Here is a 17515-nt window from a genome sequence, read left to right on the forward strand (position 1 = left end):
ACACATGCTTGCTCCTTTCCTATTCAATCCAGTTCACTGCCTCATATTTTTCCTGGAATGAATACTGAGTAGCAACTGGATTTGTACGCTTTGTTTCCATTAAACAAAAATAATAATAGAAAATTCTCTGAACTCATTCAGATAGAGGGGAAATACAAATTCCTCCCACAGCAACAAAAAGTCTTGAATTAATATTATTCTTTCAATATGAAACTGTGTTATATAGTCAAGCATTGCCTATACTACTGAATTGCTTGATGTGGCAATAAAGTGACGCTATGGAAATAGTTGAATCCATCCACTTTTAAGCTCATGCAGGACCACTCTGCAGCAAAGGTAACAGGATAAATCAGAAATTGCTTCAAGATGAGAAGTAATTAAATTCACAATGGTGGATAATGAAAGAGAAGGAACTGAGCAATTATGCTGCTAGAGCAAAAATAATTGTTCATGCAAATGCAAAGCACAGCAAATGATTAACTTGAAGATACACAAGAAAAAGTCTAAGATCAGACCAAAGCTACAGATATATGTTTGACATTACATAAAGATATTTTATACATTGCTGTGACAGTTTCTGTACAAACAATATACTGTGGGTATACAGTGGGTCCCACATTTTGCAGTGAATAGTCTTGACGGTATTTTTATCTCAGCCAATCATTGACCTAATGTCTGGTCTCTGGATTTCATACTTCACATTGTTGAGGCTGAAATAGGGAGCGCCCTACCAGCATATCCAGCACCATGTAACCAGTTTCTCTCATAAGCACAGGCATTTTTCTGTACAGAGACAGCAGTGTGAAACGAACCAGATTAAACTCTTTTCCAAAGGGACACCTTATATCTGTATTCCTGTAGGAGTTATGCCTGGCCTTGGAGGTCTCACACTCCGTTGAACTCGTATGATTGAAATTGCTCTCTCCACAAAGATCTCAGATAATGCTCTGCATCAGTCGTATTTCCTACCTTTTACTTCTGCCACCATTTTATGGGTGGCTTAAACTGATCTAAGGACAGCTTCTCCATGACCCTGTATTGCCAGTTAATCTATGCTGACACTTGGGACCACCATGCCAATGGCAGTGAGAGCATCTGGACCATGTGGCAGGGAAACCAAGTGCACAGGACTCCCAGCAACACTCCCCTCAAGTGACATAATTGACTTTGGTCATTACTGTGATATTTGGTCATGTTACTGCTGGTAGTTTAATAATTTTTTAAAGAAATAAATAAAATAATCAAATGATAATCATAGCTTTGCTATTTGAATATCCCCATGTTAATTTTAGCATACTACAAAACATGGGTATTAAAAGGATTTTAATGCACTTTATTTCTGAGAAAATATTCTTCCCTGTGCCCAGTAAAAAAGGAAAAAAAATCAGTCTTTCACAAACAGCTGTTCAAATCTTGCATTAAACATGACTGATTTTCTGTCTTACTTCAGTGGTAGAGATTTCTGGAGATTTCAGTAGGAGTTTGCAGCACACATCAAAACATACATATCTACTTGTTTGGATTCCCACAGACTTGCTTAATTCCCATTGAGTGACTGGAAACATTTTGCTTGACTTAAATAGCTTTTTGATCCATACCAGTCTCCTTTGGAGTGGCCAAATTCTGTTGAATGAGAACTAGCCTCCCAAGAGTTATCACAGCATGCATCTATATCCTTTTTCATGAAACTTTTTCTTCTCTGCTAGCACCATCAACTTTTTGAAATTGTTCCAAGAGCTCTTTTGCTAATCATAAACCTTAATGCTAAATTCTCTCTACAGCCATCTAATTCCAGATACAAAGAAATTTTGATTAAAATGACAAAAGACAATTTGCAAAATTAAAATCCATTAGAAAAAGTATTACATGTTCACAAATTCCTTGGTATCTTTTAGTTAACATTATTTTTCTTAATGGTAATAGTTTTATTCTCTACCTTTTTAAAATATTGACTTTACCTATGTATTCCTCTCAAATGGAACAAAACATTAGATTACCAAGACTAAGTGCCACCTGTCTACTACTTCCAGGAGCAAATGCAGTATAAATTGACCAAAACCAGTCTGTACATTGCTCTGTGCTTGTGAGATGCAATTAATAAATTTAGACCCTTTCTATTTACAAGAAGTACTCAAAAAATCTATTATTGGCACTTGGATGTTAGAAAAAATTACAATCAGAAATAGAAAGGCAAAAAAAATTAGCTTCTGTACTAGGCACAGTTTGACATTTATGCTTAGTTTAGTCTGCTTTTTCTGAGCAGAAATGTTCCACATTTTGGAGCATTTCATAGTCTTTCATGACATGGAAAGCAACAGATAATTTTCTTCTATCAGATGCTAGTAAAAGAAAGAGTTCTAAAATATTATCATTAGTCTTGTAATCCCTAAACCAATCTTTCACTTTTCAAGTAATACAATAATCACATTCAATAATGTGTTAATATTTCAGCCTTAAAAATTTTATCTGCTGAGGATTATCTCCCCTTCTAACAGCACATTTTATAAGTCTATCACAGTTTTTCACTTTCTAAGGTCTTTGACACTAGAATCCTTTAAATAACAAGATGAATACATTTTAATTAAAATACTTCAGGAAATTGCAGCATCCTATAATTGTTGATGATCTACTCTGTCTAGGCCGTGGTGGCATCACAGCAGTTTCGTATTGGATGAAATAGCTGTTTTTCAAGCAAGATATTGCATCTTCTTCAAAGATGCACTTTTCATATCGTGACAATTTGAACTTAGTTACCAGTCCAATTATAATTTTTTTTTTTTTTTTTCTAAATTTTCTATGAATTTGCAGTTTACTGCCTGTAGACTTATTTCTTTCTTACTTTTCCTCTGAGGCAAACATAGTTAAATTGTGCTATTTAGTACTTGTTTTTAACTGCAGTATATTTGACTGCAAGGTTCTGCTCACAAAATAGTTGTAAAAATATGGAAGAAATTTTCAACTCTCCTGCAAGCATGCAGATGTACATGATATTCCACATGCACAAAATGCAGCAGTTCTCACCCAAATAAAATAATTCTTTAATGGAGCCTCTAGCAGATCCGGACACCAGCCCATATCCAGACTGGAGGCTTAAATGCTAATCCCTAACATACACTGAAGTTTTCCATGTGGGCAAGTAATTTATGAAATTGTATACATTTCTGTTTAGATTGTTTGAAATGAGCGTTCTGTTTTGATTAATAGTTTTAGAACATAACACAATTCTTTTCAACTGCAAATGAAAAACAAGGCTTTTATTTAGAGTTCAGTTTTATCATTTATCTTCTTTTTCTTCATTTGACTGAGGAAAAACAAAAGAAAAATAACAGGGTAAAAAAAATTTTCTCATGCAACCTTTTAATATTTTCTAAAAAACGCTGCTTTCTGGGTTATCCTAGCTGGAAGCCAAAAATTATGGAAAATAGTTCTTTTCACATTTTCTCCTTTGCCTTACTTCCTTCAGTACACTTAATTGATGGCAACTGTTTTTTCCAAAAGAATTAAAGTGGCAGGGGTCAAAGGGGCAGGGGAAGGTGATATCGGTAGTGTGGATAGTCATAACATGGCCCAGAATCTCTTACCACATCATTTTAAACCAGAAAAGAGCAGGAAACCTGAATATGCTCAGTATTCATTGCCATTCCTGCCTGAGAGCAAATTATCTGCCTGAAAGCTCAAGTATGTGCAGGCAAAAACACCTGGTAGAAGTTACCATGCATCATCTATAATCAAGCATATGACTGCGATATTCTGCTAAATTATATTTATGTGTACTAAACTATATATAGAGATGCCATTGTTATGAATACACAGAGTGTCTCCAGGTAGATTAGTGCTGCAATTTCCTGCCTTTTTTTTTTTTTAATGCAAAAATATAATGGACATTTTAGGACAATTTGGTCCATTAAATGAGAAAGATGAGGAAGTTTAAACTTAAACCTTGCTTTCACCTCATAATTAAAAAAAAAAAAAAAAAGGAAAAAAAGAAAAAAAAGATGATGCTAAGTGCAAAGTTTTATTTGTTGAGATTATTAAATGCTGGTCAAGAATAAGGCAAGGAAATCCATAGTCTAGTTTTAAAGCTGTGTGATATTTTATCATATGTGAAATTGTTGTTTATTTGCATACATATTGTATACTGTAGAGCACAGTTGCTTCCAGCAAATCAAAAATATGTTTCTCAATATGCCAAAGTATGATGAGCCATGCTTTCAGAATAAAATGCATAATTAAAGAACAATTGCAACCTGTGGTACACAGATCAGTGCATTGCAGCTGAGCTACCTCCTGCACCTACCAGCAAATGTGTATCAGTCCCCTGGGTTCTGCCAGAGCATAGAAAAGAAAACCAAAACCCTGTAGTCTATTAGGAATACAAATTCAATATATTTCTCCTAATTACATTTTAATTTCCATCTCATTTATGTATAGTAGCTACAGAAGGAAAAAGAGTTCTATTCCTTATTCTGCCACTGTCTTGCGTATTTGACCTTAGTCATATTACAATTACTCTGTTGCTTAATTGATTCTTCTGCATCATATGCATAATTAAACTACTTGTCTTTTAGGTGTAAAGATGGACCTAAGATTACTTTTTACACTGTGAGACAAATGTTTTAAAGAAGAAGCTCAAATATATATATATATATTTTAATTTGAATAGTCACTTTAGAGTCCTGAGCTCAAAATTAATTTACTAAATTAGTTAGTTTTGTCCATAAGCTACTTACTACTTTAAAATGTTCAATTCTAATGCAATTTAACTTAAAGCTTCTTTTAAATACTAGAATATCTTTCTTCTATTTTTTTTTTGTTTTGTTTTGTTTTGTTTTGTTTTTTGTTTTGTTTTGTTTTGTTTAGCTTATGAAAAAAAAGAAACCCACAGACTAGGAAAAATGTTGTTTTGTCTTTCTTTTTTAATACTGGTCTGTAGGATATTGTCCTGACCATTGAAAGAAAGGACTCATTTGAAAGTTTTATATAAGGGAAGTACTATTGCAGACTATAGATCAAAGTGCATAGAGTCTTCCTGGAAATTAAGACAATGGAAATCAATGACCATTATAGGAGTAATTTTTATAGAGAAATAACCTTTTTTTTTTCCCCATGAATTGGATCTTACTTTATTAAATGTACCTATTGACTTCTGTGTGATCATCTATACACTAAAGAAATAATGAGAGAACCAAAATATCCAAGACTGCCTGGGATTTGAGAAGAAATAAGCAAGTACAATGGGCAAAGAGGCTGAGTATAATATATAATGACTAGATACTAAATATAGACTATAAAAATTTGGGTATATTGTATATTCTGTAATGAATGATGAGACAAATGAGTGACTAGCACAGTTATTGTTACTTCACTCAACACTTACATTAAATTTTACTTTGAAATGCTGACCCTGCCATTTCTCTTGTGGATAAATTATACCTCATTGTCAGTTCTGTGCTTGAAGCATCTTCAAAGGAAAATATCATTCCAGATACACTATATGTAGAACAAGACGTAAATCAAGTCTTCTGTCTTAATTCTCTTGTTTTTCCTCCTCATGGTCCTCTGCAAACCAGCAGTGTCTCTTGTCAAGATACGTCACCTCTGTCACTCAGCCTTCATCTTTGTGCCAGCAGTCAGAAATATCCAAAAGTGAAATGCAGAAGACTCTTCTGCAGACAGAATACAATATCAATGCTGTCTGTTCAAGTGCTTACTTATCCACTGAATTTACTAAATACAGACTATGCTGTGTATCAAATACAAAGTCATCCAGGAAAATAGTGCATGTCAATTGGATGTATGATTCCACCTACGACCACCATGAAACCTGATACTATAAGAAAATTTATACAGAAAGAGTAGAATATATTTGTTTTCAATAACTTGAAATATGCTGTGACAGGATATTGCCAAAAACTCCACTATGAAGAATAGACATGGCTCACACGATTTAAAGTTTACTCTCTGAGTTGTGCTGGAATGTCCATCTGGAATTGGAGGTGATGCCTTGCACTTTGATGACTTTGCATTCACAATAAAGGAATGTGTTCTGCAAATGAACCACAAAATGAAAATATTCGTTTGCGCCTATTAGGAAAAAAAATATTCCCACACATAAATATGCAAAAATTTAGGATGATTTTTAAATACTTATCCTTGCTATTCAGAGAGGTACTTAACCTGCTTATAATGTATGTCTATTGTCAAAGCAAATCAATAAATTTCAGGGTACAGTACTAGTTTTACTTGTCATAACTGTGTATATTGTGCTTTCTTTGAGATTCAAAGCATTGTAAAGACCAGAATCTCATGCAACCACCTTGTTGGAGCTCCCAAATTGTGAAAGTAAAACAGATTTCTTCTAATTATTGATGCAGAGATTATAGTTACAGTTCAGTAGTTCTGATCCAATCTCGTAGGAGTGAATGGAAAATATCAGTATAAAACAGGGTAGGTTTGTCCCTATACCACAGGCAGAATACTTACAGCAGTGAGGTGACATAAGAATTCTGAGGGCTTAATTTAAACATGAATTATTTAACATTACAAGCCTTAAACTTGCCTTGCTAGGGACATTATGGTAAAACTCTGATTTGAGCCGCTCAAGCATGCTGAAGTGATAAAGTTGATCTTGCTTACAAATTAAATTTTTAAAGCTGGTAGATTAGTATGACCATAGGCTTGATCCATATAAAGTGCTGAAGCTTTCTAGATTCACGTGGGATTAGGAGACAAGCCTCAAGTAAAACCTTTCTCTTACTGACACTTGTATAGACACTCAAAAACCAATTAGGCTGTGCTGCTTGAAGGTGTGAGTTCTACTGCCCAGCATTACCTCTAAGTCTATCAGATAAGTTTCTTAACCTCTCTACATACAATTTCTATATTCTATAGAAAAAGGATATCATCATCTCCCATGGTGTTGAAAGGCTTTCAGATGAAAGACTTTGTGTAGTCAAAAAGCAGTGGTAAGTTATGGCCATCAATTTAAGAGTTTAATTTAATCAAAGTGGAGTATCATTCCGTGTTCCATTGTATCATTGTATGCCTGCTAAAACCGTTCTATGATCTGTTCTCATGATAACTTGAGATGTCTTGTGACATAGGTTGAAAACATGAAAGAACTAATGTTATAATGCATACTGTGGAATTAATTTTCTCATCACCTTTATCTAACATAGTCTCATAAAATACCCTTTATCTAAAATAGCCCGTATGTTCGAGTATGGTAAAGCCTGGATATAGACAAATCCATCTATTCAATTTTTCGGGTGTTGGAAAGCAAGGGGAGTTCTGGCATGAGGGAGAGAAAAGGATATTAAAGAAAACCTCAAACCCCAAATTACCATCATCCTTATGTGGTCCATGCTTCTGTGTTTAGCTAGTGCTGAATGCATGTCCTTGCAACATTTGTGGTAAATCTTGAAGATTATAAGACAAATTTTCTAAAACTTTTTACTCTCCTTACCTACAAAGAAGACAGAAAGATAAGACCAGTATTTTCCAACTTTTACAAACAGATTGAAAATTCAACAAGGAGCTATGATGCAAAGGTTGGTTTGCCTGTGTGGAAATCTGAGCCATGCCATAGAGCTGCCTCTTAAACCAGTGCTGAACTGAATTAAAAGCACTTTGGCATCCTTCCAGACAACTGCTCGCAGAACATCACATACCCCCTCCCTGCATAACAACTAAGTCAGTTCTACTGCCAAAAGATTGGGATGAACCCCACACAGCGTGACAGATGCTTTCAGACATGTCAACAGCTGCCTTTTAGGCAAAGATTGATCCACAATTCCATTAATAGTTTAACAGCCCTTGTCAAAAAATTGGATCACTATCTTACAATAGCCAAATATGACCATTTGACTCCCTCCTTTTGTTTTTTCTGTACCAGGATGGATGCTCTGTTAGATACATGATGCTGATACACTGTAGAGACAAAAATTGTCATGCATGTTCATCCTTTTTTTCTCACATTATCTGCCCACTTCTACATGTCTTCTAAAAATCCACACGATCCCACAATTAAGAGTGGGATTCTTAAGTATTCTTAAGGGTAAGTATTCTTACCCTTAATAGCCATGGAGCTGTCTTACTTTAGGGAGAGGCTGTTTGAGCTTGTATCAAACAGTAGTGATTTTGTCATACTCTTAGTGTAATAGGAGAAAGACCTGACTCGTGTCAGTCACAGTGACATGGTTTTAGTGGTGAACTCATAGATGCCTTGTGCGTATGATCACAAGAGTGGTCCCAAAAACTGTGGCTTCCACATTGTGGAATCTGTCAAATCTTTGCATCAGCTTCATGAACCTTCTTTTCACTCACCCTCTGTCAAAAAATACAAGCTATGAATGAAGCAACAAAATAGGTGAGGGTGCTGAAGGGCTGAGTTGTGATACTGACACAGGCTGCAGGGACTGCTTTGGCCCCTGGCAGAACAAGGTGGGGTCCTGGTCATTGGTACCATTACCCTGGCTGAAGTGCAGTGTGAATGCTACAGATAGTACGGCTGAAATACAGGACTTTGCATGGCAATATGTGGGTCAGGCAGCCTAGGATTGCTGTCATGAAGACTATTCTCAAAAGCAGCCTGTAGCTATTACACCTCTGTGATAGCCTCTATGCAGAGCCAGAGAAGCATCCTTGGCACAATGTGAATCTAAAATGATTAATTTGTTCCTCCCTTTTTGTACCAAAGGCAAGTTGCATCACACTGTCAAACTATTCTGGCAAGTGCTGCACAAAAGCTGGTCAAGGGTAGCTTTTATGCTTACCTTAATTTTTCTCCTTGTGGTATCCATTTTTAGCAAGGTCCCACTGGGATGTCAGAAATGGAACTTAGGCCTGGAGGTAGTAGAAACATCAGCAGAAGACAATGAGAAAGGCTGCACCTTTACTGCTGCTTTCTGTGTACAATGTACAACAGCGGCTCTTGTAACAGCTGGAAGGAAATAATTAGCATAACGAAAAGTATGTTATAGTATTGCATCAAAAAATTTTCAGCAAATGAGACCTTGGTCTTCAAATATCAAGAGAACTAAATATATTTAAATATATTCTTTCTAGTTGAAATCTAGCCGGCTAAATATGTGAGATAAATGTCATTTCAGGTAAGCCCCTGAGTCCTCCAGCAATTTTGTTACATGCTAGTCACCACCTCACTTATTCTTTGGCCAGCAGAGACTAAGAATAACAGAAGGAACACAGCAAAACAAAGGACACAAAGGAGATGCAATTTACTGTTACTGTTATTTAGCTGATAATAGTCTGTGGTTTCTGATAAGTTTGAGGGAGAAGTGAGGGAAGCAGCAAAAAGAATTTATTAATTTAAAGATTTATTAAATTCAGTAAGTAAAAATACTACTTATCCTTCAATTTATTAGACCTTGTTCATTTATTTTGTCTTTCCCATTAGTACACATCACCAGCATAGGATTCTCATGTTTAATTACTTATAAAAGCTATTAAAAACTAGAGACATTTTCCTTTTCCCTATTTCCTCACCATAACTCTGAATCTCTCAAAGTAATCTAATACCTATAATCTCACCAACAGAATGGTAAAAACACATTTTCATTTGAAAAACACCATTTTTGAAATCCTCTCTGTGTTTTTAGAATAACAGAATAATTTAGGATGGAAGAGGTCATCGAGTCTAACCAAAAACTTAACACTGCCAAGTCCACCAGTAAACTATGTCCTGAGGTTCCACGTCTACAGTGCCACATATGCGGTGGCATGTCTTTTAAAAGTCTCCAGAGATGGTGACTTAAGCACTCTCCTGGGCAGCCTATTCCAGTGCTTGACAACTCTTTGGTTGAAGAAATTTTTTCTAGTATACAAAATAAAACTTCCCTGGTGCAACTTGAGGCCCTTTCTTCTTGTCCTGTGGCTTGTTACTTGAGAGAAGAGACTGACAGGCACTGCACTACAGCCTTCTTTCAGGTAATTATACAGAGGAGTTTGTCAAAGAAATTAGTCAAAGAAACTACTTGGAGGATTAACATTTATTTACTCACTAAATCACATTTATAATTTAAATTATTAATGATAGCTGTAATTCTATTACAACATGAAAAGACATCCACAAATATGACAACAAATAGAGGTAGTAAAGAGGATCTTTTCTAACAGCCATTGCATTTCCCCTGTCTTCCAATTTTAAATAACTCCAACTTCAATTAATATTAGCAAGACACCTTTAAAACCCTGAGCTTAAAATTTCCATATACAAAACTGCTCACACTCATTAGAATGACTGGAAAAATGTTAAAGAGCATTAAGTAGCAAAGGAGGTCAGATAATTTGGGATGTTGATTTCAATGCAGTAAGCTGTCCTATGTTGTTAAAGGCTTTTGGTGATGGACCTAAATAGTACCAAGTGAAGAATTACTTTTTAATTTTATTTTTTTTTCTTAGAGGTAGAATGATTATGCCATCCAGACTGGAGTCTGGGATGATTGAATAGTATAAGGAGTAGATGGCAAAACATGGGTGTCACAAGCTGGCCTTACAGCAATGATGAGGAAGAAGGTCCCTTGAGATCTGTCTTAGGGGCTGGTTGCAGGATACAGCACCTCTTCATGACTGTGGCATGGGCTCCACGGAGTATCAAGCTGAGCACATGGAGTGGGCCAGGAGGACTGTAGCCATGCTGGACTTTCTCCATCTGGCACCCCCAGATGAGTGGGCTGTTGTAGTTGGGCTAACACCACCAGAATAATTCTTACACTTGCTTTGTGACTGCTACCTCCTCCTCATTCACTCTTTAACTCCTTCCTATGGAACGATAATGATGTCCAGAACAACTAATTCAACTTGCTGCCTACTGTCAGTACAATCTCTATATGGTTTCTTTCCTATGGGCAAATGGGGTCCTACAAACAGTCACAGTCACTGAAAGGAGCAACACTAATGATCCCAGGAACCTTTGGCTGGGACAAATCATAACAATTGGTTACTGTCAAATCTTCTCCCCACCTCAACCAAACATTAGAGAATTGTCAAATGTTTTTTCCTCAGGTTAATGCCAAAGCAAGAGCAATAGGTTGGTATTCTTCCCGATACATTTTTTCTCAATGTTAATAATAAAATTTTAAAAAAAAGAAATCTATTTTTTTCTCTGAAATTAGCAGTGACCATAAAAAGAGGCTATATATATTATCATCATGAAGTTCTTGACAATGAGATATATTTTATTTGGGAAAAAACATCCTTAAATGCATCAAAGCTAAAAAACAAAACACTTCTGAAAAAGTTCACAAATCAAAACACCACATGAAATAGGCAAATAGCTAGGCACAAAACAAAAAGAAAAAAAAATCCAAACAAACAAACAAAAAAAAACCAACCAAAAAAACCCTGGAAAAACTGGCATACAGACAGACAGATATTCCATGGAAAAGAAGTGCTAGTTAGTGTGTTTTAAAAAATCTGATTCTTTTTCCATCCTCAAAATATCCCTGCTCCAGAGAATATGTAAGAGAGAGCAGTCAAAGAAAGGTTTGGACTTTCACAGTATTTGTTCTTATCAGGGAAAGAAAAAAAAGAAAAGGTTAAATTTATTCTCTTTGGAAAAAGGAAGACTTTAAGGTGACCTACTTAGCTTCAGTGGTCTTTGTTACTTGGCAACATATGAAATAAGATGGCAAACAGAATAATGTGTTTAAGAGCTAGGAAAGACATTTTTATAGACAAAGGGGTTAAATTATATAGTTACAAAGCAGAGAGGTGAGGTTAAAATAAATCTAAAGGATGCATTCTTACTGAGGCATGTGGCCTTTTCCTGACCAACAATCTTTTATGTCCTTATGATAGGTTCATTAATCGAAATAAAGTACAAAGTTTTACATGTGCTGGGCCCAGTGCAGTAAGTGAAATGGTAGATATAAGAAAGAAAAATATGAATTTTATGAAGCATTTTTCTCATTAATGCCTGCATTTTGTTTTCAGAGGTAACCACATACTGTTCACTGATAAGAGGTGGTGAGGGAGGCATCTTTAAATCTATTAGGGCTGACAAGCATATGACTATTTGAAACATTGCCTTTTTCCCATCCCAGTTCCCTCTTGTCTCCAAATGTCACTATTCTAATCAAAGTACTGCTCTTCAGTAACTGCTAATGTCATCTAGACAGAATCATGCTTCGGACCTTTAAAATATCTCAAAAATGTGTTTAAAGACTTCTTCATCCTGTGGGAAAAAAGAAAATTAAAGGGATTAGACAGCAACAAAGGCTTTTAAGGTAGAAGACCAGAAGTGTCTACTCCAATCCTGCTTGACATCTATCTTCTACATTTTGGTGTGTTTTCCAGTATTTATTCTATTACTTGCCATCTTTGATTACTCTGCAAAGCATTACTTCAGACGGCCAGCTCAAGATCAATATTAGTACATCGTATGAAAACAGTTATTTTAAAATATTTCCAGTGGGAGGGTTGAGGTTAGAAGAAAGGAGAATAATTCTGGAGGCAGGATCTGATAGTGACTGTGGACAATTCCATATAAATGGATTCCTGCATAGAGGAATCAGGAGGATGCTACCCTTGGCAAGGTCAGGAGGGCTTTTGGACGCTTTCTTGGGGAATTTACAGCAGAAGGCGACATCAGAGAGCAGATGGTGCAACCCAGAGAGTCATGGTTGTTGCCTGCAATTTAGGCACCTCTGACAAGTGTTTGGCTGCTGGCCAACCTGCCTCATTTCCTCATACCTGCTCTGAAAATTATTACCGTGCCCCGCCTGGCACAGCTCCCAGGGAAGGCAGGAAGGGTGATGGCAAGGTCCATATAGATGAGGGAGGTTCTTCATGAGTCTGGAAGGTCCCCACTCAGACAGGAGAACAGGAAAGCTTGTGACTCATTAAAGTTGTTCTCTGTATGTACATAAAGGTATGTATATGTATGCCTGTATATGCAGTATATTTTGCATTTCTCGAAACTAGTGAAAATTATTTCCTCTTACCTGCAAGGAATCTTCACCCAGTCATAATCTTAAACAACTGTAACTAGATTTCAGCAAAAGATATTCTTGTATTTTAACTTCCTAATAGAAGGAGAGATAATTGAAACTACAGTTCATTGAAAGCACTCAGGTTTTTAGATGAAATTTGATCAAATTAAGCAAATTAAAAGCCATCACAACATTTAAATTTAGCAGAAAATTGCATTAAAAGTTGCAGTCATACGATTTGTTAAGTTCTAACTCATTTACAAGTATCTGTTGAGGTGAGCAGTTATCTTGGAAAAATACTATTAGAGAATAATATGAAATAGCATGGAGAGATGCTACATCATTGCTATAAAAATGCCAGCAGAAAAATTAAATAATCAAATTTTATCAGTCACCCTCTTTTACCTGCAAATCATAGCAGATTTGCCTGTGATTTTTTTGACTGTTTAAAGTAGATTGTTATAGAAGGAAATGTAGTGAGGAGCATGCAATACTCTGTTGTCTTGTCTCAGGAGAACAGAGCATCAGGAAATTCCAATCCAAAAGATGAGAGAAATTGTGAAGCTCAATGCTTTTTCAAACAAACAAACAAACAAACAAACAAACAAGGAAACAAACAGGCTCTACACAACTTGGAGATAAATGCTAATCTCAGTTGGTTTAGCTTTGATCATCCAATAGTCCACCTGTTAAAAGTTGAACATATTGGTCAGCTCCAATTTCAAAACTCAAATAGAAACACATTTTGCTTACAATGAACTTTAATTGCCTGAATTTTTCAAAGGGCCCTTGAGTCAGCTAGATAATAGGGGTTTAGCTCTATTCAGCAAAATATAGGCAGAAACTACACACCCATAGAGCAGCATAATGCAGTTGTTACTCGTTTGGATAACAGCAATGCTTTCTAAATATATGTTTTTATTTTATGAGGGACTTGAATTCAGTCTCTTCATGGAAATAGGAGAGTTTAGCTACTCAGATGAAGAAAACCATCACAGTTTCATGGATTTAAATGAATGCAGTGTGCATTAGTTAAGAAACTCTATTCTTCATAGCAATAATCTGTGCTTCAAGGAAAATTCCTTTCTCCATCAAATTCCATCTTAATGTTTGGTTAAGTTTTGCAGTATGGTAACTATGTACACTTATAATCAGTTTCTTTAAGTGTAGATTTTAGGTTGAATGTGTGTGGAGGTTTTGGTTGTTTTTTTATTCTGTAATTAATTTTTAACACATAATTTGTGATAAATATATTGACTTTTATCCATTGAAGGAAAGACTGTGGTTGAATCCCAAGCATGATGATATTTATGATAATAATGTAAAAAGGGCTAAACGGTGAGATGGATCTTAGGCCTCCTGAAGGGTGATTTTGTAGATTATTAGCAGAAAATTATTGATACAGCTATGAATTGATACAGATATGCTGAAAATCTGTCAGATTTGACTCATGCTGTGTGCCTACTAATATATCCAAATTTAAATGTCAAGAGAGACTTTTATGTTTGCATGATGTATCTTCATCTTAAAACACTAGAATGTGTCTTCTAGCTTATAGAACTCATGGTTAAAAATGAGCATGGTTTATGTCCCTCCTTTCATGAATTTATTGACTAAGAGGAATGACAATTTCTTGTGCATTGTGAGTTTGTCCCATTTATGTATAGCTACATAAATGTTGTCAGAACAACAGTAACAACAGCAATAAAAATCAAAACCACAAGAAAAGCACCACCCAACCCCATCCTCTCCAAAAAACCTCCACCCTCACAAAAGAACCCTCCTTGCACTTTATTAGGAATACTTACCTGTACCTAATCTTGTCTATGAAAAAGTGCAGTGAAATAATTAGTGCAAACTCCTGACCTAAGCAAAACAGCCTTTCCTTCCCATTCTCTATTTTCTCCCAACATCCACCACTGCTTCTTCACATTGCTTCATTGATAATGGTTCCTCCTCATTGCCAAACTGCTCAGCACTTCAGAATCATATCAGCCCTTGGCCCAGAGTTCAAGCTCAAGCCAAGAAACATGGCAGAATTCATTGGCTTCTCTCCTCCTAAAACTTTTATTATTTTTAATTTTTTTTTTGCAATTCCAGTGGTGAACATACAATAGCAAAATAAATTTCATAAATAAATTACTTTATGTCAGGGAAAAGCTAAATTCTAGTAGGAAATTTACATTCCTAATCAACATCACTTCTCTGTAAAAAGTAGTGAGGAAATTGTTGGCTTTATACTGTGGTGTTGTCGATCAAGACTTTACAGGTGCATGATCTTCTCTTTCTGGATAAAGGGATATATATGGGTGATAGCTACAGGGAACTGTGGGTCATATTCCTTATAAAGATGTAAAATTGAAGATTTACCAAATGTATACAGAATATTTCTATCACGGATGGCGGAAACAGTAAGTATTTGGGGAAAAAAAACCTTTAAAAAAAAGTGTGGAAATAAACCTAGCACCCTTATAGATTTATATGTACAAGAGACATAAGCTATTCACTTAATGCAAGTTTTTCACTCTATTTTATTTCTAATATGAAAAGAAAGAGTTATTCAATAGAATGTGTCTTGAGAAAATCCTAAACCCTGCTGGACAGAAAAACCTAAGTCTCAAGAACAATCATAGCTGTGAATATTAAAACCTTCTACAAACTCAAGCAGGAAAACAGAATCCAGTGATTTTTAATAGGAAATGACAAGTGAATTGTCATCTGAAAGGATTAAGTTAAATCTTTAATCTCCCCATTTCTCTATATGGAAAACACCACCCAAACAATTTCTCTCAAAAAATGATGAAACGCCATTGCAATGCTTTTCACAGAGGCTTTTTTTTTTTTTTTTTTTCATCAAAAGGTTGTTTTTATGGTTCCATCATCTTTATTCCACATGCATTACTTCTTTAAATCTGTTGCAACATGATGGGGCAATGGATCAGGTTTACTTTTTTTAAAGTCTTGCAGTTTTACTACTTTCTCAGTTCTTGTTATGCTGTCACAGTACCAAGAGTAAATAAATCAAAAATTACCAAAGCCCTGCACCTCCATCTTTCAGAAGGAACTTAGAGCTGTATCCACTACTAATATGATTCCAATTCTGCTGTAGATAGTGTCTGGCAGGTGTGTGCCAGTGGAGTAAAAGCATTTGGCCAAGAAGCTACACTTCAAAATTAGATGATTTTTAAAGCCATTTTTCTGTACACTGTTTAGGACTCTAATGTTAAAAGAGAAATAAAAGTCTGATGCAAGTAAGCAGAAGAAAGATTTTTCCTCCTGACAAAAATTACTTCTGTGATCACTCATTGCTCCTCATCTATTCTTGAGTTCAAAAAGAAGTAGAAGCCAGGACGAGAAAACGGGAAGTCAGAAAAAAGGTCTTTGTAGAATCATCCCAAACACACAAAGTACCTCACAGCAATTACTTCACATTTACTTTGTGTGCTAGAAAATTTCATGGAGGGAAAGTTTTAACCATCAGCCGAGATTTACATAGAACACATGGTGGGATGGAAATCTGTGAAATGAGTATTTCACATATTTGTTCTTACATATCCTATACAATTTCCAGTAGTTCTTGTCTATACTTAAAAATGTTCACTGATGAAAATGTCCAAATACTGATGTATTTCCAAGGATCTTCTCCATTTTTGGTGACAAGGGAGGAGAGATATTACTTCCATCTTTGTACCATTCCTTGAATATTGAGGTTTACTGTGTTGACCTCTTATTTACCCATTTTATCAAGTGCTCATTGCTTTTTTTTTCAGCTTTGTGATATGACTAGTTTTTCCATGCAGTTCTTCCACATCTGCATTGTCCTGATTCAGAGCAATAGCCATAAAATAATTATTAATTGGCAATGCACATATCAATTAATGCAAAGAGATGGCGAGCAAATTCAAGAACTCTGCTTTGTCATGGTTTCCTCAAATGCTCATTACAAATTATCAGTACTTTCAGTTGCTTAAGATTCAGAAGTTTATGTGAGGTATCATAGCTAGATCGTTGGACCAGAGCACTTCTTTTTCTCTCTCTACCAGCAATCTGAAAATTGATCATTTTCCTAACAAAAAGATGAGATTATTTGATGTGCATGGTTGTTTTTAGAAAGAAGTTATGTGGTTACTTACTTTGCTGCAATCGTGATTGTATTATCTTTGGTAGCTTTCCTGGACTTCACACTTGAGTTTCCAGAGCCAAGAGTTCCAGGAATTTGTATCTACAAAACTTGTGGAGCATAGTCTGGGTGTGAGGCTGTCCTCTTCTTAGCATGCAGAGCAATCTGGCTTCAGGCAGAGTGTTCACTGGAATATGCTAAATGAATAGCCAAGTATTATGAAATGATAGCCCATGGAAAATGTATTTATGACATTTGGACAACCAAACCTGTTCAGAGTAGTGCTGACTAAGATTAACATGCTCATCGAATCAATAAAACTTTCTGCAGTTACTCCTTTCCCTCCCTCTCCCCATTTAATTTATCCAGCACAAGACCTTGACAAGTCACAGTCAGAGAGGACTTGACAGGGATGAATGAAAGAAAAAGGGGAGGTACCTATTTA

The sequence above is a fragment of the Zosterops lateralis genome (assembly GCF_965231275.1).
Source record: "Zosterops lateralis genome assembly, chromosome: 1".
Classification (NCBI taxonomy): domain Eukaryota; kingdom Metazoa; phylum Chordata; class Aves; order Passeriformes; family Zosteropidae; genus Zosterops; species Zosterops lateralis.